Source organism: Chiloscyllium punctatum, chromosome 7, assembly GCF_047496795.1.
Source record: "Chiloscyllium punctatum isolate Juve2018m chromosome 7, sChiPun1.3, whole genome shotgun sequence".
Lineage (NCBI taxonomy): Eukaryota > Metazoa > Chordata > Chondrichthyes > Orectolobiformes > Hemiscylliidae > Chiloscyllium > Chiloscyllium punctatum.
This window is the reverse complement of record NC_092745.1, coordinates 134,237,353-134,259,662: the sequence shown is the minus strand read 5'-3', so window position 1 is coordinate 134,259,662 and position 22,310 is coordinate 134,237,353. Positions and strand designations below refer to the sequence as shown.

The window sequence follows — 22,310 nt, the reverse complement described above, 5'->3', positions numbered from 1 at the left end:
GACAGGTGGGACTAGTTTAGTTGTGATTATGTTCAACACTGATCGATTGGACTGAAAGGTCTGCTTCTTGCTGTTTGACTCTGTGCCATCCTCCTTTCTTATTTTGATATGCCTGAGAATATCAACATACCCCTCCCGACATTCACTATCCATCATGTCCTTCTCATTTATGAATACCAATGCAAAGTATTTATTAAGGACCTCACCCACTTCCTCTGGTTCCACACATAAATTACCTTCTGTGTCCTTGAGTCGACACACCCTTTTCCTAGCTACCTTCTTGCTCCTTATATACATATGAAATGCCTTGGGATTTGCCAGGGACATTTTATGACCCCTTTTAGCCCTTCTAACTCCTTGCTTAAGTTTTTTCCTGCTTTCTTTACAGGGGTCTCTGTCTTCAGTTTCCTGAACCGTATGTATGTCTCTTTTTTTTTATTTTTGGCTCAGCTCTCATTTTCTCTTATTATCCAAGGTTCCCAAATCTTGCCATAATTATCCTTTATTTTTATAGGAACATGCTAGTCCTGAAATCTGTCTAACCCTTTAAAAGATTCTCACATACCAGACATGGGTTTACCATCAATCAGCTGCCTCAGTCTATATTCCCCAGTTCCTGCCTAACATTGTCGGAGTTAGCCTTCCCACAAGTTCACCTGAAGACTACTCATATCCTTATACATAAGTAAATAGTTGAGGCTCCAGAGATGTTCTCTATAGCTCTATTTATTGTAGTTTACTAACCTGAAAATGATCAGTTAATCCAAGATTCTATTTCTTAGTAGTTAGCTGATCCTGTATCCATGCTGAAACAAAAGCACAAATTGCTGGAGAAACTCAGCAGGTCTGGCAACATCTGTGGGAAGAAAGCAGAATTAACATTTCGAGTCCAATGACTTTTCACCAGAACTGATCAACATCTGTGCTGATAAAGATATATATACCTGAATACCATGAACTCTTGTCTTGTGAGATAACCTTTCATATGACACCTTATTGAAATGCCTCTGGAAGTCTAAATAATCTACATCTACTGGTTTTTCATTATAAGACCATGAGACATAGGAGAAAAGTAGGCCATTCAGCCCATCAAGTCTATAAAAGATCCTCTAGGCAAGTGATTATAGCAAGCTAGAATTTCAAATTAAGTGGGAAAGCAAGACACAGGACTCCTAGTTCGAGCATTCTGGTTTAAAACAAAGGTAATTATTTAAGCATAAGGACAGAATCTGGCCCTGGTGGACTGGAGAGAGGACTAAAAAGTAAGTGATGAGGAGCAGCATATGCTTAAGGAGGCACTCAATTGCTCCTAAGTAAAATAAATTCCAGAAAGGAAGAGAGATTTGTAAAAATGGGAGAAACATCCATTGCTAAGGAAGGAAGTTACGGGTAATATATGGATAAAGACTACGGCATACCATTTGCAAATGCAGTTGATAGGCCTGAAGATTGGGAAACTTCTAAAGATCAACAATGGGATACTTAAAAAAAAGTCATTGTAGGAGCAAATGTAAATAATGAAAGAAACCTACCACAAAAATATAAAAATAGATAGAGAGTTTCTTTAAGGAAATAAAAGAGAAGAGAGTAGCTAAACTGAATATTGGCCCCATGGAGTATGAGATTTGTGAGTTAATACTTGGGAACACAGAAAAGTTAGTGCTACTGAATAAATACTTTGCTTTCATTTTCACAGTGGAGAACATTAGTATCATCCCAATAGCAACAGTTAATGCAGAAGTCATAGAAAAGGAGGAACCTAAACCAATTATTGTCAATAGAGAAAACGTACTAAGCAAACTGTTGGGATAGAAGGCAGACAAGCCCCCATGGCCTGATAACTGAATGGACACATTAGTTATAATATTTCAAAATTCTCTGCATACTGGAAAGATTTCAGGATTGGAAAACACCCTTATTCAAAAAGAGAGTGCAGAGGGTAGGAATCTACAGAGCAGTTAGTTTAACATGTATCATTAGGAAATTATTTGAATCCATTAATAACAGAGCAGTAAAAAGACATTGAGAAAGTCCAAATACAATCCATATAAAAATTAAATCATGCTTGACCAATTTGCTCCAGTTCTTTGAAGATGTTGTGGGGGATCTTGTAGATATACTATATTTGATTGCCAGAAGGCAATTGTTAAGTTATCATACAAAAGGTTAGGACACAAGGTAAGATCACATAGAGTTTGGGGTAATTTATGAGCTTGGATAGAGGATTAGCTAACCAACAGAAAGCAGAAATTTGGGACAGATGCATCTTTTTCTGGTTGTCAAATTATAACTATTGGTGTGCCACTAGTTCACTCCATGGTTCATAACTACCTATAATCTACATTAGTTACTTGAAGGCGGGCTGGAAAGTACTATAGCCCAAATTTGCAGATGACACTAAAATAAGTAAGAAAGTAAGCTGCAATGAAGAAATAAGAAATTTGCAAATGAATATGGTTAGGTGAAGAAATTTGGCAAATGAATTTTAATGTGGATAAGTATCAGGTTATTCATGTTGGCCAGAGGAATAGAAAGGGAACTTATTATCTAAATGGAGAGACAATTTAGAGAGTTTTGATGCAGATAAATCTGATTTTCCTCAAGAGTCTCAGAAATTACAATGGTAATAAGGAAGGCAAATAGAATTTCGCTTCTTTTGCGAAAGGAGTATAGTATAAAAGCAGGGAAGTTTTGTTGTGACTGTACAAGGCATTAATGAGACTGTACCTGTGATATTGTGTACAGCTTTGGTCCTCTTGAGGAGGACTGTATATGCATTAGAGGCTGTTCAGGGGCGGTCACTTGATTGATCCCAGAAATGAGGGGTTTGTGTACTGATTAGAGTTTGAGTAGTTTAGGACTGCATTTTCTGGAGTTTGGAAGAATGAGAGGTGATCTAATTGAGGTAACTAAGATGCTAAAGGCGATTGACAAAGTAGACGTAGGAAGATTGTTGTCGAAGAGTGTGGCGCTGGAAAAGCACAGCCGGTCAGACAGCATCTGAGGAGCAGGAGAATCGACGTTTCGAGTATAAGCCCTTCAATGCTCAAAACGTCAATTCTCCTGTTCCTCGGATGCTGCCTGCCCAGCTCTGCTTTTAAACTAGTATGGTGGGGGGTGGGAACCTGAGCTGTATACCGGAGGTGAGAGTTGATGCAGATGAGGCAATAGCAAGAGGTAGACCAGCTAGTGGGAAGGATTTTCCTGGGAAGGAACCAAGGGATCAGTTAAAGTGTGTTTGCTTTAACGCAAGGAGTATCAGGAATAAAAGTGATGAACTTAGAGCATGATCAGTACCTGATGCTATGATGTTGTGGCCATAACAGAGACATGTGTTTCTCAGGGGCAGGAGTGGTTGCTGGATGTTCCAGGGTTTAGAGCATTTAAAAAGAATAGGGAGGGGGGAAAAGAGGAGGAGGTGTAGCACTACTAATCAGAGAGGGTATCACAGCTACAGAAGCTTCCATTGTTGAGGAAGATCTGCCTACCAAGTCAGTATGGGTGGAAATTAGGAACAGCAAGGGAGCAGTCACCTTATTAGGGGTTTACTACAGGCCCCCCAATAGCAGCAGGGAGATTGAAGAAAGCATAGGTCGGCAGATTTTGGAAAATGTGGACGTAGTAGGGTTGTTGTAATGGGTGACTTTAACTTTCCCAACATTGATTGGAACCTCCTTTGAGCAGAATATTTGAATGGCGCTGTTTTTGTAAGGTGTGATCAGGAGGGTTTCCTATCTCAGTACGTTGACAGGCCAACAAGGGGAGAAACCATTCTAGACTTCGGAAACGAGCCAGGGCAGGTATCAGATCTTGTGGTGGGAGAGCATTTTGGTGATAGTGACCACAACTGCCTCACATTCTACATAGCTATGGAGAAGGAGAGGATTAGGCAAAATGGGAGGATATTTAATTGGGGAAGAGGAAACTATGATGCGATTAGACATGAGTTAGGAAGCATGGACTGGGAGCAATTGTTCCATGATAAAGGCACTATAGACATGTGGAGACTGTTTAAGGAACAGTTGTTGCGAGTGATGACTAAATATGTCCCTCTGAGACAGGCAAGAAGGGGTAATATAAAGGAACCTTGGATGACGAGAGAGGTGGAGCTTCTCGTCAAAAGGAAGAAGGTAGCTTACATAAGGTGGAGGAAGCTAGGGTCAAGCTCAGCTCTAGAGGATTACAGGCAGGCGTGGAAGGAGCTCAGAAATGGTCTGAGGAGAGCCAGGAGGGGGCACGAGAAAGGCTTGGCAGAACGGATTAGGGATTTTACACTTATGTGAGGAATAAGAGAATGGTCAAAGAAAGAGTAGGGCCGATCAGGGATAGCATAGGGAACTTGTGTGTGGAGTCTGAGGAGGTAGGGGAAGCCCTAAATGAATTTTTTGCTTCTGTCTTTACGAAAGAAACGAACTTTGGAGTGAATGAAACCTTTGGAGAGCGGGTGTGCATGCTGGAATGGATAGAGATAGAGGAAGCTGATGTGCTGAAAATTTTGTCAAACATTAAGATTGACAAGTTGCCAGGCCCAGACCAGATTTGTCCTCGGCTGCTTTGGGAAACGAGAAATGTGATTACTTCACCACTTGCGAAGATCTTTGCATCCTCGCTCTCCATTGGAGTTGTACCTGAGGACTGGAGAGAGGCAAATGTAATTCCTCTCTTCAAGAAAGGAAATAGGGAAATCCCCGGCAATTACACACCAGTCAGTCTCATGTCTGTCGTCTGCAAGGTGTTAGAAAGGATTCTGAGGGATAGGATTTATGACCATCTGGAAGAGCAGGGTTTGATTAAATGCAGTCAAGACGGCTTTGTGAGGGTCAGGTCATGCCTCACAAACCTTATCGAGTTCTTTGAGGATGTGACTAGAAAAGTTGATGAGGGTTGAGCTGTGGATGTGGTGTATGTGGACTTCAGCAAGGCAGTTGATAAGGTTCCCCATAGTAGGCTCATTCAGAGGTTCAGGAGGAATGGGATACAGGGGAACTTAGCTGTCTGGATACAGAATTGGCTGGCCAACAGAAGACACCAAGTGGTGGTAGAAGGAATATATTCTGCCTGGAAATCAGTGGTGAGTGGTGTTCCACAGGGCTCTGTCCTTGGGCCTCTACTGTTTATAATTTTTATTAATGACTTGGATGAGGGGACTAAAGGATGGGTCAGCAAGTTTACAGACGACACAAAGGTTGGAGGTGTTGTTGACAGTATAGAGGGCTGTTGTAGGCTGCAGTGGGACATTGACAGGATGCAGAGATGGGCTGAGAGGTGGTAGATGGAGTTCAACCTGGTGATGCATTTTGGAAGGTTGAATTTGAAAGCTGAGTACAGGATTAAGGAAGAGCAGAGGGATCTTGGTGTGCAGGTACATAGATCCCTTAAAATGGCCACCCAAGTGGACAGGGTTGTTAAGAAAGCATATAGTGTTTTGGCTTTCATTAACAGGGGGACTGAGTTTAAGAGTCGTGAGATCTTGTTGCAGCTCTATAAAACTTTGGTTAGACCGCACTTGGAATACTGCATCCAGTTCTGGTCGCCCTATTATAGGAAAGATGTGGATGCTTTGGAGAGGGTTCAGAGGAGGTTTACCAGGCTGCTGCCTGGACTGGAGGGCTTATCTTATGAAGAGAGGTTGATTGAGCTCGGACTTTTTTTGTTGGAGAAAAGGAGGAGGAGAGGGGACCTAATTGAGGTATACAAGATAATGAGAGGCATAGATAGAGTCGATAGCCAAAGACTATTTTGCAGGGCAGAAATGGCTAACATGAAGGGTCATAGTTTTAAACTGGTTGGAGGAAAGTATAGAGGACATGTCAGAGGCGGGTTCTTTACACAGAGATGAGAGCATGGAATGCGTTGCCAGCAGCAGTTGTGGAAGCAAAGTCATTGGGGACATTTAAGACACTGCTGGACATGCGTATGGTCACAGAAATTTGAGGGTGCATACATGAGGATCAACGGTCGGCACAACATTGTGGGCTGAAGGGCCTGTTCTGTGCTGTACTCTTCTATGTTCTCATCTCCGTCTCTGATCTCCAGCATCTGCAGTCCTCACTTTCTCCCTGTAAAAAAGATGTTTCCTTATGTGGGACAATCTAGAATGAGATGTCACAGTTTTAGAAAAAGGGATAGCTTAATTTAAAACAGAGATGAAGAGAAATTACTTTGCCCCAAAAATCTTGAATCAGTGGAATTTACAATCCAGAGTGTTGTGGATGCTGGAACATTGAGTAAATTTAAGGAGGAGATAGACAGATTTTAAATTACTATGGAGTTGAAGTGTTATGGATAGTAGACAGGAAAATTGGGAGTTGAAACCAAGATAACATTAGTCCCCAAAGATTGTAGTTTCCAGTTTATACCTTCTTCCCTTCTTGAATAGCAAGATTACATTCTCTACTTTCCAGTTTAAAGAAACCTTCTCAGAATCGGTGATGTGGAGGTGCTGGTGTTAGACTGGGGTGGACAAAGTTAAAAATTACGTAACAGGAGAATGGGGGCCTTTAACTTTCCAAACATTGACTGGAAACACTATAGTTTGAGTACATTAGAAGGGTCAGTTTTTGTCCAATGTGTGCAGGAGGGTTTCCTGACGCAATAAGTGGACAGGCCAACAATGGATGAGGCCACATTGAATTTGGTACTGGGTAATAAACCCGGACAGGTGTGAGATTTGGAGGTAGGTGAGTACTTTGGTGATAGTGACGATTCAGTTATGCTTACTCTAGTAATAGGAAGGGATAGGGATATACTGCAGGGCAAGAATTATAGCTGGTGGAAAGGCAATAATGATGCAATGAGGCAAGCTTGTGGATGCATAGGATGAGGAAGGAAACAACAGGAGATGGGCACAATTGAAATGAGAAGCTTATTCAAGGACCAGCTACTGTATGTCCTGGATAAGTATGTACCTGTCAGGCAGGGAGGATGTGGTCAAGCGAGGTTTATTAAAGAAATTATATATAGATAAGCTGCAGAACTGGGCAGAAAGGTTGCAAATGGAGTTCAATGTAGGTAAGTGTGAAGTGATTCACTTTGTTAAGAGTAACAAGAAGATGGGGTACTGGGCTAATGGTCAGATACCTGGTAATGTGGATGAGCAGAGGGATCTTGGTGTCCATGTACACAGATCTCTGAAAGTTGCCACCCAGGTAAATAGTGCTGTGAAGAAGGCATATGGCGTACTGGCTTTTATTGGTAGAGGAATTGAGTTCCGGAGTCCTGAGGTCATGTTGCAGTTGTATAAGACTCTGGTGCGGCTGCATCTGGAGTATTGTGTGCAGTTTTGGTCGCCATACTATAGGAAGGATGTGGAGGCACTGGAATGGGTGCAGAGGAGGTTTACCAGGATGTTGCCTGATATGGTAGAAAGATCGTATGAGGAAAGGCTGAGGCACTTGGGGCTGTTTTCATTGGAGAAAAGAAGGTTTAGGGGTGACTTGATAGAGGTGTACAAGATGATTCGGGGTTTAGATAGGGTTGACCATGAGAACCTTTCTCCACGTATGGAGTCAGCTATTACGAGGGGGCATAGCTTTAAATTAAGGGGTGGTAGGTATAGGACAGATGTTAGGGGTAGATTCTTTACTCAGCGAGTCGTGAGTTCATGGAATACCCTGCCAGTAGCAGTGGTGGACTCTCCCTCTTTATGGGCATTTAAACGGGCATTGGTTAGACATGTGGAGGATAGTGGGCTAGTGTAGGTTAGGTGGGCTTGGATCGGCGCAACATCGAGGGCCAAAGGGCCTGTACTGCGCTGTATTTTTCTATGTTCTATGTTCTATGTTCTATGTTCTAAGTTGAATCTCTTGTCAAGAGGAAGAAGGTTTATGTTAGGATGAGACGTGAAGGCTAAGTTCAAAGTAGACAAAGGCAGAATGACGGTCATCCTGGACAAAGCAGAGTACATCCAAAAAGCACAACAACTACTTGCAGATACCAACACCTACCAAAAGAGGGAGTTTGACCCCACCCCACAGCTCACCAATAGGATAAACAGCACACTGAGGAATCTACAAAAAAACGGACAGATAACCAGGTCTGACCTACAAAGAATGAAACCTGAAAGCAACAACACCCCCAGATTCTATGGATTACCCAAAGTGCACAAACCAGACATCCCACTCAGACCCATAGTATCACTACCAGGGACACCATCACACAAACTGGCTAAAAAACTACAGCAGAAACTGAAACACCTGATCAGCGGATCCAGACAATCTATACAATCGACACAGGAATTCTTGGACATCATCAGAAATATACACATAGACAAGGAAGAAACTATGGTCTCATTCGATGTAACGGCACTGTTCACCTCTATCGACAAAACCCTAGCCAGAGAAACAATAGCCAACCTGCTGGACAGACATAACAGACAACAGGACGTTGAACCTATCAACAAAGACGGCATACTTAAACTACTGGACTTGTGCCTCACAACACACTTCACATTCAACAACCAGATATACGAACAAATCAACGGAACACCCATGGGCTCACCGATCTCTGGACTCATAGCAGAAGCAGTAATGCAAAAGTTAGAACAAACAGTCTTACCGCAAATTCAACCCAAACTCTGGGTCAGATATGTGGAGGGCACCTTTGTAATAATTAAAAACACAGAAATAGAGAACACGCACCAGATCATCAACGCCACACTCACAGGAATCCGATTCAGTAGACAGGAAGAAAAGGACAACCAACTCCCATTCCTAGACGTGATGGTACAGAGAACACCGAACGGAGACTTCACCACAAAGGTTTACAGGAAAGCCACACACACAGACCAAGTCCTAAACTATGAAAGCAACCATCCCAACACACACAAACAAAGTTGCATCAAGGCACTATTCAAAAGGGCCACAACACACTGCAGCACACCAGAACGGCAAAAAAAGAGGAACACCTATACAAGGTATTCGCCAAAAACGGATACCCTTGCAATTTCATCAACGGATGCCTACGGGAAAGACAGCGGAACGAGGACATGCCGCAACCCAAAGCACTAGCTACACTACCATACATCAGGAGCATTTCCGAACTGACAGCCAGACTACTGCGACCACTAGGACTCATAACAGCACACAAACCAACAGCCACTCTCAGACAACAACTCACCAGAACGAAGGACCCGATACCCAACATGAGCAAAACCAATGTAGTGTACAAAATCCCATGCAAGGACTGCACAAAACACTACATAGGACAAACAGGAAGACAGTTAACGATCCGTATCCATGAACACCAACTAGCCACGAAACGACACGACCAGCTATCCTTATAACCACACACACAGATGACAAGCAACATGAATTCAACTGGGCCAACACTACCATTATAGGGCAAGCCAAACAGAGAACAGCCAGGGAATTCCTAGAGGCATGGCACTCATCCACAGACTCTATCAGCAAACACATCGACCTGGACCCAATATACCGGCCACTACAGCGGACAGCTGGAACTGACAACCGGAAGCGGCAGAGTCAGGCCACTATAAATGCCGGAGGAAACAGCACAGAAGCGCTTCACAGGAGGCTCCCAAGCACTGAGGATGTCACCTAGACAGGGGACGAAACGTTTGCAAGACAAATTCCCAGCTCAGCGAACAGAACCACAACAACATCAGTTCAAAGTAGTTATGAAGAGAGGTTGAGTAGGTTAGGTTTGTTTTCATTAGAAAAAAGGAGATTGAGGGAGGATCTGATTGAGGTTTACAAAATCATGAAGGATATAGACAGGGTGGATAGAGACGAGCTTTTTCCCAGAGTGAAGAATTCCATAACGAGATGTCATGCTTTCAAGGTGAGAGGTGGAAAGTTTAAGGGGGATACCCATGGCAAGTACTTCACACAGAGGTTGGTGGGCATCTGGAACGCGTTGCCAGAAGAGGTGGTAGAGGCAGGCACGGTAGATTCATTTAAGATGCATCTGGGTAGATGCATGAGTAGGTGGGGAGCAGAGGGATACAGATGCTTAAGAAGTGGGCAACAGATTTAGGCAGTACATTGGATCGGCTCAGGCATGGAGGGCCAAAGGGCCTGTTCCTGGGCTGTAAATTTTCTTTGTTCTTTGTTCTCCTGTATTCTTTGACAGTCTTCTATGCTTTCTGCTGCTCCACCAATCTTCGTGTCATCTGCAAACTTGCTGATCATACCAACAGTGCCCTCTTCCAGATCATTTATATATATCACAAACAGCAGTGGCCCCAGCACTGATCACTGTGGAACACCACTGGTCAACTAGGCAAAGTGTGGACTGTAGATGCTGGAAACCAGAGTTTAGATTGGAGTGGTGCTAGAAAAGCACAGCAGGTCAGGCAGCATCCGAGGGGCAGGAAAATCGGCGTTTCGAGCAAAATGGAGGGTTTTTGCCCGAAACATCGATTTTCCAGCTCCTCGGATGCTGCCTGACCTGCTGTGCTTTTCTAGCACCTCTCTAATCTAAACACCACTGGTCACCTTTCTCCATTTTGAGAAACTCCCTTCAGCTACTACTCTCTGTCTCCTGTTGCTCAACCAATTCTTTATCCACCTAGCTAGAACACCCTGCACACCATGTGACTTCACTTTCTCTATTAGTTTACCATGGGGAACCTTATCAAATGCCTTACTAAAGTCCATGTATACGACATCAACAGCCCTTCGTTCATCTATCAATTTGGTCACTTCCTCAAAGAACTCTACTAAGTTGGTAAGGCACGATTTCCCCCACACAAAACCATGTTGCCTATCACTGATAAGCCCATTCTTTTTTAAATATAAATAGTTTTTATCCCTCAGTATCTTCTCCAGCAACCTTCCCATCACTGAAGTCAGTCTCACTGGTCTGTAGTTACCCAGAATATCCCTACTACCCTTCTTGTACAGGGGGACAGCATGAGGGCATCCCTCCAGTCCTCCAGCACCTCATCTGTGTTTCAGGATGCTACAAAGATATCTGTCAGGGCCCCCGCTATTTCCTCTCTCGCCTCCCTAGGCAACCTGGGATAGATCCCATCTGGTCCTGGGGATTTGTCCACCTTAATAACTTGCCTACCCAACACATCTTCCCTGCTTACGTCAACGAGATCCGAAGTTATCAAACTTCTATCTTTAATCTCAACATTCATCCTGTCCCTCGCTTCAGTGAACACTGATGCAAAGTAATCATTCAGAATCTCACCCATTCCCTCAGGTTCGACACACAGTCTTCCCTCATTGTCCTTTAATGGACCAATCCTTTCTCTAGACAACCACTTGCTTCTTATGTAAGAATAAAAGGCCTTGGGATTCTCCTTGATACTGTTCGCTAAACCTATTTCATGACCCCTTTTATCCTGCTTGATTCCTTGTTTAAGACTGGTCCTACTCTTCTGATATTCCTCCAGAGCCCATTCTGTTCTTAGCTGCCTGGACCTTATGTATTCTTCCCTTTTCCTCTTGGCTAGTCATACGATTTGACCTGTCATCCACAGTTCACAAATCTTGCCTTTCCTATCCTTTGCTTTCAATGGGACATGCCTATCGTGCACTATCTTTAACCTATCTTTGAAAACCTACCAGTTCTGGGTCCTCTGCTGTTTGTAATTTTTATTAATGACTTGGAAGAGGGAGTCGAAGGGTGGGTCAGTAAATTTGCAGATGATACGAAGTTTGGTGGAGTTGTGGATAGTGAGGAGGGCTGTTGTCGGCTGCAAAGGGACTTAGATATGATGCAGAGCTGGGCTGAGGAGTGGCAGATGGAGTTCAACCCTGTCAAGTGTGAGGTTGTCCATTTTGGAAGGACAAATAAGAATGCAGAATACAGGGTTAACGGTAGGATTCTTAGTAAGGTGAAGGAGCAGAGCGATCTTGGGGTCTATGTTCATAGATCTTTGAAAGTTGCCACTCAGGTGGATAGAGCTTGTAAGAAGGTCTATGGTGTATTAGCGTTCATTAGCAGAGGGATTGAATTCAAGAGTCGTGAGGTGATGTTGCAGCTGTAAAGGACCTTGGTAAGGCCACATTTGGAGTACTGTGTACAGTTCTGGTTGCCTCATTTTCGGAAAGATATGGAAGCTTTGGAGAGGGTGCAGAGGAGATTTATCAGGATGTTGCCTGGAATGGAGAATAGGTCGTACGAGGATAGGTTGAGAGTGCTAGGCCTTTTCTCACTGGAACAGCGAAGGATGAGGGGTGACTTGATAGAGGTTTATAAAATGATCAGGGGAATAGATTGAGTAGACAGTCAGAGACTTTTTCCCGGGTACAACAGAGTGTTACAAGGGTACATAAATTTAAGGTGAAGGGTGGAAGGTATAGGGGGGATGTCAGGGGTAGGTTCTTTACCCAGAGAGTGGTGGGGGCATGGAATGCGCTGCCTGTAGCAGTGGCAGAGTCAGAATCATTGGTGACCTTTAAGCAGCAATTGGATAGGTACATGGATAGATGCTTAAGCTAGGACAAATGTTCGGCACAACATCATGGGCCGAAGGGCCTGTTCTGTGTTGTATTGTTCTATGTTCTATGTTCTAAAACCTCCCACATATCAAATGTGGACTTCCCTTCAAATAGCTTTGTCCAATCCACATTTCCCAGCTCCTGTCTAATCTTGATATTCTTGGCCTTGGCCCAGTTTCGTACTCTTCCTTCGGACCACTCTCATCTTTGTCTACGAGTATTCTAAAGCTTACAGAATTGTGGTCACTGTTCCCAAAGAAATCCCCCATCGTAACTGCTACCACCTGGCCTGGCTCATTCCCCAGTACCAGGTCCAATACGGCCCCTTTCCTCGTCGGACTATTCACATACTGCTCTCGACAACTCTCCTTGACACTTCTTACAAATTCTGTCCCATCCAGACCTCTGACGCTAAGTGTGTCCCAGTCAATGTTGGGAAAATTAAGATCTCCCATCACCACTACCCTGTTGCCTCTACATCTTTCCATACCTATTTGTCCTTCTACCTCATGCTCACTGTTGGGAGGCCTGTAATACAGCCCCAACAATGTAACTGCATCCTTCTTATTTCTCAGCTCCGCCCATAATGCCTCACTGCTCAAGCCCTCCATAGTGTGCTCCTTTAGCACAGCCGCGATATCATCCCTGATCAGCAATGCTATTCCTCCTCCTCCTCCTCCTCCTCCTCCTCCTCCTCCTCCTCCTCCTCCTCCTCCTCCTCCTCCTCCTCCTCCTCCTCCTCCTCCTCCTCCTCCTCCTCCTCCTCCTCCTCCTCCTCCTCCTCCCCCTCCTCCTCCTCCTCCTCCTCCCCCTCCTCCCCCCGCCTTTTACTTCCCTCCCTGTCCTGTCTGAAGCATCAATATGCTGGAACATTTAGTTGCCAATCATGTCCTTCCTTCAATCCTTGTGATTGTAATAATGTCATACTCCCAGGCACCAATCCAAGCCCTAAGTTCATCAACCTTACCCACTGTACTCCTTGCATTAAAGTATATGCACTTCAGGCCACCAGTTCTTTTGCGTTCATGTGCTCTCTGCCTACTCTTCCCCTTATTAATGCTCACTTCATTATTCTTACAGTCTTCAGTTTCCACCTCACTGTCTACTTATTTTCTCTTCTGATTCCCAGCCTCATTAGTTTAAAACCTCCCCAACAGCAGTAGCAAAAATTCCCCCAAGGACATTAGTTCCAGTCTGGTTCAGATGTAGACCGTCCAATTTGTAATAGTCCCACCTTCCCCAGAACTGGTCCCAATGTCCAACAAATGTGAACCCCTCCCTCTTACCCAATCCCTCACACCACCTGTTCATCCTGCCTATTTTTTCATTTCTATGCTGGCTAGTACGTGGCACTGCTAGTAATCCCAAGACCACTACGTTTGAGGTCCTCCTTTTTAAATTCTCTCCTAGCTCCCTGAATTCTGCTTTCAGGACCTCATCTCGTTTTGTACTTATATCATTGGTGCTTATATGCATCAAGACAACTGGCTGTTCACCCTCCCCTTTTAGAATGCTGTGTGGCCGATCGATGCATCCCTGACCCGAGCACCTGGGGGACAATATACCATCTGGGAGTCCTGTTTTCAGCCAGAGAGCCGCCTATATACTCCCCTCACAATAGAATCCCCTGTGATGATGGCCCTACGAGTCTTTTTCCTGCCCTTCTGAACAGCAGTGCCCGCCATGGTGCCTGTTTTGGAGGGGGATGATCGCAGGGGACACCTGCACTGCCTTCCTGCTCTTTTTCTGACTTTTGATCACCCATTCACTGTCTCCCTCAGCAATTCTAATCTGCAGTTTGACCAATTCACTTCACATGCTATGCACGACGTCCTCAGCATCATGGATGCTCCAGAGTGAGTCCATTCGCTGCTCCAAAGCCATCATGCGGTCAAATAAGAGCTGCAACTGGATACACTTCTTGCAAGTGTAAGAGTCAGGAACATCAGCCACGTTCCTGAGCTCCCACCTCAAACAAGAGGCACATGCCACTAGTGCTTGAGAGTTGCAGGTTAGCCAGGAAAGACCTAAAGAGAGAATTAAAAAGAGCCAGGAGGGGACATGAGAAGTCATTGGCAGATAGGACCAAGGAAAATCCTAATCCTATAGGTATATCAGGAATAAAAGCATGACTAGATTAAGATTAGGAGAAAGTGAGGACTGCAGATGCTGGAGATCAGAGCTGAAAATGTGTTGCTGGGTGGCACGGTGGCACAGTGGTTAGCACTGCTGCCTCACAGCGCCAGAGACCCGGGTTCAATTCCCGCCTCAGGCGACTGACTGTGTGGAGTTTGCACATTCTCCCCGTGTCTGCGTGGGTTTCCTCCGGGTGCTCCGGTTTCCTCCCACAGTCCAAAGATGTGCAGGTCAGGTGAATTGGCCATGCTAAATTGCCAGTAGTGTTAGGTAAGGGGTAGATGTAGATGTAGGGGTATGGGTGGGTTACGCTTCGGCGGGGCGGTGTGGACTTGTTGGGCCGAAGGGCCTGTTTCCACACTGTAAGTAATCTAATCTAATCTAATAAGCGCAGCAGGTCAGGCAGCATCCAAGGAGCAGGAGAATCAACGTTTTGGGCATGAGCCCTTCTTCAGGAATGAGAAAAGTGTGCCAAGCAGGCTAAGATAAAAGGTAGGGAGGAGGGAATTGGGCGAGGGGCGTTGGAAATGCAATAAGTGGAAGGAGGTCAAGGTGAGGGTGATGCGCCGGAGTAGGGGTGGGGGCGGAGAGGTCAGGAAGAAGATTGCAGGTTAGGAAGGTGGTGCTGAGTTCAAGGGTTGGGACTGAGACAAGGTGGGGGGAGGGGAAATGAGGAAACTGGAGAAATCTGAGTTCATCCCTTGTGGTTGGAGGGTTCCTAGGCAGAAGATGAGGCACTCTTCCTCCAGCCATCGTGTTGCTATGGTCTGGTGATGGAGGAGTCCAAGGACCTGCATGTCATTGGTGGAGTGGGAGGGGGAGTTGAAGTGTTGAGCCACGGGATGGTTGGGTTGGTTGGTCTGGGTGTCCCAGAGGTGTTCTCTGAAACGTTCCGCAAGTAAGCGGCCTGTCTCCCCAATATAGAAGAGGCCACATTGGGTGCAACGAATGCAGTAAATGATGTGTGTGGAGGTGCAGGTGAATTTGTGGCGGATATGGAAGGATCCCTTGGGGCCTTGGAGAGAAGTAAGGGGGGAGGTGTGGGCGCAAGTTTTGCATTTCTTGCGGTTGCAGGGGAAGGTGCCGGGAGTGGAGGTTGGGTTGGTGGGGGGGTGTGGACCTGACGAGGGAGTCACGCAGGGAGTCGTCTTTTCGGAATGCTGATAAGGGAGGGGAGGGAAATATATCCCTGGTGGTGGGGTCCGTTTGGAGATTAAGATTAGGGCAAATCAAGAACAGTAGTGGGAAGTTCTGCGTGAAGTCTGAGGAGATAAGAGAAGCGCATGGTGGCACAGTAGTTAGCACTGCTGTCTCACAGCGCCAGAGACCCAGGTTCAATTCCCGCCTCAGCCAACTGTCTGTGTGGAGTTTGCACATTCTCCCTGTGTCTGCATGGGTTTCCTCCGGGTGCTCCAGTTTCCTCCCGCAGTCCAAAAAATATGTAATTTAGGTGAACTGCCTGTAGCGTTAGGTGAATGGGTAAAGGTAGGGGAATGGGTGTGGGTGGGTTGCTCTTCGGGGGTCAGTGTGGACTTGTTGGGCCAAAGGGCCTGTTTCCACACCGTAAGTAATATTTTTCATCAGTATTCACACTGGAAAAATACAAAGTTGTTGAGGGGAATACTGAGATACTGGCTACTGAATTAGACAGGAATGAGGCTCACAAGGAGGAGGAGTGAAAATAGATAGGTCCCATGGGTCAGATGGGATTTATCCTACGATTCTCTGGGAAGCCAATGAGGAGATTACAGAGTTTTTGGCTTCAATCTTTATGTCATCATTGTCTACAGGAATAGTGCCAGAAGACTAAAGGATAGCAAATGTTGACCCCTTGTTCAAGAAGGGGAGTAAAGACAACCCTGGTAATTATGCACCAGTGACCCTTACTTCGGTTGTGGGTAAAGTGTTGGAAAAGGTTATAAGAGATAGAATTTATAATCATCTAGGGAGGAATAGATTGATTCAGGATAGTTAACATGGTTTTGTTAAGGGTAGGTCGTGCCTCACAAACCCTATTGAAGGTGACCAAACAGGTAGATGAAGGTAAAGTGGTTGATGTGGTGTATCTTGATTTTGCCGAAGGATGTTATAGGTTATAGAGGGACATAGATAAGCTGCAGAGCTGGGCCAAAAGATGGCATATGGAGTTTAATGCGGAAAAGTGTAAGATGATTCACTTTGGTTGGAACAACTGGAATAAAGAGCACTGGGCTAATGGTAAGATTCTTGGTAGTAGAACATAGAACATAGAACAGTACAGAACAGGCCCTTCAGTCCACGATGTTGTGCCGACCACTGATCCTCATGTGTGCACCCTCAAATTTCTGTGACCATATGCATGTCCAGGAGTCTCTTAAATGTCCCCAATGACCCTGCCTCTACAACTGCTGCTGGCAATGCATTCCATGCTCTCACAACTCTCTGTGTAAAGAACCCGCCTCTGACATCCCCTCTATACTTTCCTCCAACCAACTTAACACTATGACACCTCGTGTTAGTCATTTCTGCCCTGGGAAATAGTCTCTGGCTATTGACTCTATCTATGCCTCTCATTATCTTGTATACCTCAATTAGGTCCCCTCTTCTCCTCCTTTTCTCCAACGAAAAAAGTCCGAGCTCAGTTAAGCCCTCCAGTCCAGGCAGCATCCTGGTAAACCTCCTCTGAACCCTCTCCAAAGCATCCACATCTTTCTTATAATAAGGTGACCAGAACTGGACGCAGTATTCCAAGTGCGGTCTAACCAAAGTTTTATAGAACAACCCTGTCCACTTGGGTGGCCATTTTAAGGGATCTATGTACCTGCACCCCAAGATCCCTCAGTTCCTCCACACTGCCAAGAATCCTAACCTTAATCCTGTACTCAGCTTTCAAATTCGACCTTCCAAAATGCATCACCTCGCATTTATCCAGGTTGAACACCATCTGCCGCCTCTCAGCCCATTTCTGCATCCTATCAATGTCCTGCTGAAGCCTGTAACAGCCCTCTATACTGTCAACGACACCTCCAACCTTTGTGTCATCTGCAAACTTGCTGACCCATCCTTCAATCTACTCATCCTAGTCATTAATAAAAATTACAAACAATAGAGGCCCAAGGACAGAGCCCTGTGGAACACCACTCACCAGTAGTGTAGATGAGCAGAGAGATTTGGGTGTCCATGTACACAGATGCCTGAAAGTTGCCACTCAGTTTGATGCAGTTCTTAAGAAGTATACACTGTGTTAGCTTTTATTGGTAGAGGGATTGAGTTTTGGAGCCATGAGGGCAGCACAGTGGCTCAGTGGTTAGCACTGCTGCCTTACAGTGCCAGGGACCTGGGTTTGATTCCTGTCTCGGGTGGCTGTGTGGAATTTGGTCATTCTCCACATGTCTGCATGGATTTCCTCCAGGTGCTCTGGTTTTCTTCCACAGTTCTCCCGCAAGTCAGGTGAATTGGGCATTCTAAATTGCTCATAATGTTAGTGCATTAGTCAGGAGGGGAATGGGTCTGGGTGGATTTCTCTTCGGAGGGTCAGAGTGGACTTGTTGAACCAAATGGACTGTTTTCATACTGTCGGGAATATAATCTAATGAGGTCATGTTGCAGCTGTACAAAACTCTGGTGCAATCGCACTTGGTGTATTGCGTACAGTTCTGGTTTATAGGAAGGATGTGGAAAGGGTTCAATGGAGATCTGGTATGGAGGGGAGGTCTGAGGGACTTGAGGCTATTTTTGTTAGACAGAAGAAGGTTGAGAGGTGACTTAATTGAGACATACAAGATAATCAGAGGGTTAGATAGGGTGGACCGTGAGATCCTTTTTCCTCGGTTGGTGATGGTGAGCACAAGAGGACATAGCTTTAAATTGAGCAGTGAAAGATATAGGACAGATGTCAGAGGTAGCTTCTTTACTCAGGGCATAATAGGGGTGTGGAACAGCCTGCCTGCAACAGTAGTAGACTTGCCAACTTTAAGGAGCATTTAAATGGTCATTGGATAAACATACGGAAGAACTCATAGGCCAGGAGATTTTGGGAAAATGCAGATGTACACAGAACATAGAAAAGTACAGCACAGAACAGGCCCTTAGGCCCACGATGTTGTGCTGAGACTTAATCCTAAGTAAAATATAGTAACTTAACCTGCACACCCCTCAACTCACTGTTATCCATGTGCATGTCCAGCAGTCACTTAAATGTTCCCAATGACTCTGCTTTCACCACCTCAGCTGGCAACGCATTCCATACATTCACAACTCTCTGCATAAAGAACCTACCTCTGATGTCTCTTTTATACCTTCCTCCTAATACCTTCAAACTATGACTTCTCGCACCAGTCAATCCTGCCCTGGGGAAAAGTCTCTGGCTATTGACTCTATCTATACCTCTCATTATTTTGTACACCTCGATCAGGTCTCCTCTCTTCCTCCTCCTCTCCAGACAGAAAAGACCGAGCTTATTCAACCTCTCTTCATAACGCAAGCCCTCCAGTCCAGGCAGCATCCTGGTAAACCTTCTTTGCACCCTCTCCAAAGCCTGTGATCTTTCCGATAGTAGGGCGATCAGAACTGGACATAATATTCCAAGTGTGGTCTCACCAGGGACTTGTAGTACTGCAGCAAAACCTCACGGCTCTTAAAACTCGATCCCCCTGTCAATGAAAGCCAAAACACCATTTGAGTTCAACCTTCCAAAATGCATCTCTTTGCATTTATCCAAGTTGAACTCCATCTGCCATTTCTCAGCGCACCTCTGTATCCTGTCTGTCGTGCTGCAGCCTGCAGTAGCCCTCTATACTATCCAACCCCTATCTGCTCAGACTCCACACACAAGTTCCCTCCGCTATCGCTGATTGGCCCTACCTTCTCCCTGATTATTCTCTTATTCTTCACATATGAATAAAACGCAGGGTTGTTTAGATTAGATTAGATTAGATTAGATTACTTACAGTGTGGAAACAGGCCCTTCGGCCCAACAAGTCCACACCGCCCCGCCGAAGCGTAACCCACCCATACCCCTACATCTACATTTACCCCTTACCTAACACTATGGGCAATTTAGCACGGCCAATTCACCTGGCCTGCACATCTTTGGACTGTGGGAGGAAACCGGAGCACCCGGAGGAAACCCACGCAGACACGGAGAGAACGTGCAAACTCCACACAGTCAGTCGCCTGAGGCGGGAATTGAACCCGGGTCTCAGGCGCTGTGAGGCAACAGTGCTAACCACTGTGCCACCGTGCCGAAACGTCGATTCTCCTGTTCCTTGGATGCTGCCTGACCTGCTGCCCTTTTCCAGCAACACATTTTCAGCTCATATTTACCATAGCCTTGAAGAGGGAAAGGTGCAGTTACCAAGGGAAAATATTTAATTGGAAAAATGAAACTCAATGTAGGTTTGCTCGCTGAGTTGGAAGGTTCATTTCCAGACGTTTTGTCACCCTACTAGGTAACATCTTCAGTGGGCAAAAGGACTGCAGAGGACTGCAGATGCTGGAAATCAGTTTAAATCAAAGTGGTGCTGGAAAAGCACAGCAGGTCAGGCAGCATCCAAGGAGCAGGAAAATCGACATTTTGGGCAATAGAGCATCAGGAATAGAACATCTTCAGTGGGCCTCCGAGCGAAGCACTGCTGATGATTCCTGCTTTCTATTTATATGTTTGGGTTTCATTGGGTTGATGATGTCATTTCCTGTTCTTTTTCTCAACGGGTGGTAGATGAGGTCTAACTCGATGTGTTTGTTGATAGAGTTCTGGCTGGAATGCCATGCTTCTAAGAATTCTCATGCGTGTCTCTGTTTGGCTTTTCCTAGGATGGATGTGTTGTCCCAGTCGAAGTGGTATCCTTCCTTATCTGTGTGTAAGGATACTAGTGAGAGAGGATCATGTCTTTTTGTGGCCAGTTGATGCTCATGTATCGTGGTGGCTAGTTTTCTGCCTGTTTGTCTAGTGTATGTTTGTTACAGTTCTTGCATGGTATTTTGTAAATGACATAAGTTTTACTTGTTGTCTGTATAGGGTCTTTCAAATTCATTAGCTGCCACACCCTCTGTCACTAGGACATTCCAAACAGAGACATGCAGGAGAATTCCTAGAAGCATGGCATTCCACCTGAAACTCTATCAACAAAGACATCAAGTTAGATTCCATCTACCAACCCCCTCGCTGAGAAAAGAACAGGAAATGCCATCACTAGCCCATAGAAACCCAAACATCTAAATAGAAAGCAGGAATCATCAGCAATTCTTCGCCCAGAGGCCTACTGAAGATGTTACCTGGTAGGGTGATGAAATGTCTGGAAATGAACCTCCCAGCTCAGCGAGCAAACCTACATTCAGAACCTCAACCTGAGCTACAAATCTTCTCAAGACTCACTGGGGAAAAGGAAATTATGACGCTATCAAACAGGAGTTGGGACAGACTGGGAGCAATTGTTCCACAGAAAGGGCACAACAGTATGTGGAGACTGTTTCAGGAGCAGTTGTTGTGAGTGATGCACAAATTTGTTCCTTTGAGACAGGCAAGAAGGGGTAAGATCAAGGAGCCTTGGACGAGGAGAACAGAGGAGATTCTCATCGAAAGGAAGAAGGCAGCTTACTTAAAGTGGAGGAAACAAGGATAGCTATAGAGGATTGGAAGCTTGCGAGAAAGGAGCTCAGAAATGGACAGAGGAGAGCCAGGAGGGAGCACAAAAAAGGCTTGGCAGGAAGGACTGGGGAGAACCCAAAGGCATTTTACTCATACGTGAGGAATAAGAGAATGATCAGGGAGAAGGTAGGACCAGTCAGGGATAGTGTAGGGAACTTATGCGTGGAGTCTGAGCAGATAGGGGAAGCCTTAAATGAGATTTTTGCTTCAGTTTTCAGTCAGGAAAGGAACCTTGTTGTGAATGAGAACTTTGAGGAGCTGGAAAACAGGCTTGAACAGATCATGATTGATGAAGTTGATGTGCTCGAAACTTTGGCAAACATTAAGATTGATAAGTCCCCAGAGATAGGCCGGATTTATCCTAGGTTGCTCCAGGAAGCAAGAAAGGAGGTGTTAGGCCTCTGGCGAAGATCTTTACTTCCTAACTCTCCAAGGGCATCGTACCTGAGGATTGGAGGGAGGCGAATATTGTTCCTCTTTTCAAGCAGGGGAATAGGGAAATCCCTGGCAATTACAGACCAGTCAGTCTTACGCCTGTAGTCAGCAAGGTTTTGAAAAGAATTCTGAGAGATAGGATTCATGACTATTTGGAAAAGCATGGCATTAAAAGCAGTCAGCATGGCTTTGTGAGGGGCAGGTCATTCCTCACAAATCTTATTGAGTTCTTTGAGGAAGTGTGAAGACAGGTCAACAACAGTAGAGCAGTGGATGTGGTGTATATGGACTTCAGCAAGGCATTTGATAAGGTCGCCCTGGTAGGCTCATTCATAAAGTCAGGAGGTATGGGATACAGAGAGATTTGGCTGTCTGGATTCAGAATTGGTTGGCTGGCAGAAGGCAGAGTGTGGTTGTAGATGGAAAGTATTCTGCCTGGAGGTCAGTGTTGAGTGGTGTCCCACAGAGCTCTGTTCTTGGGTCTCTGCTCTTTGTAGTTTTTATAAATGACTTGGATGAGGAGGTTGAGGAGTGGGTTAGTAAATTTGCCTATGACACAAAGGTTGGAGCTACCGTTGATAGTCTCGAGGTTCATTGCAGGCTGCAGCATAACACAGACAGGATGCAGAGCTGAACTGAAAAATGGCAGATGGAGTTCAACCTGGATAAATGCTAAGCAATGCATTTTGGAAGTT

The 22,310-nt window shown here is 45.2% G+C and overlaps 1 protein-coding gene across 1 annotated transcript in view; it reads left to right on the top strand.

Moving 5' to 3' along the window:
- cfap45 (cilia and flagella associated protein 45) overlaps window positions 1–22,310 on the top strand; it is a 138,745-nt gene that overhangs the window by 12,337 nt on the left and 104,098 nt on the right. The gene's annotated exons all lie outside the window — the stretch shown is intronic.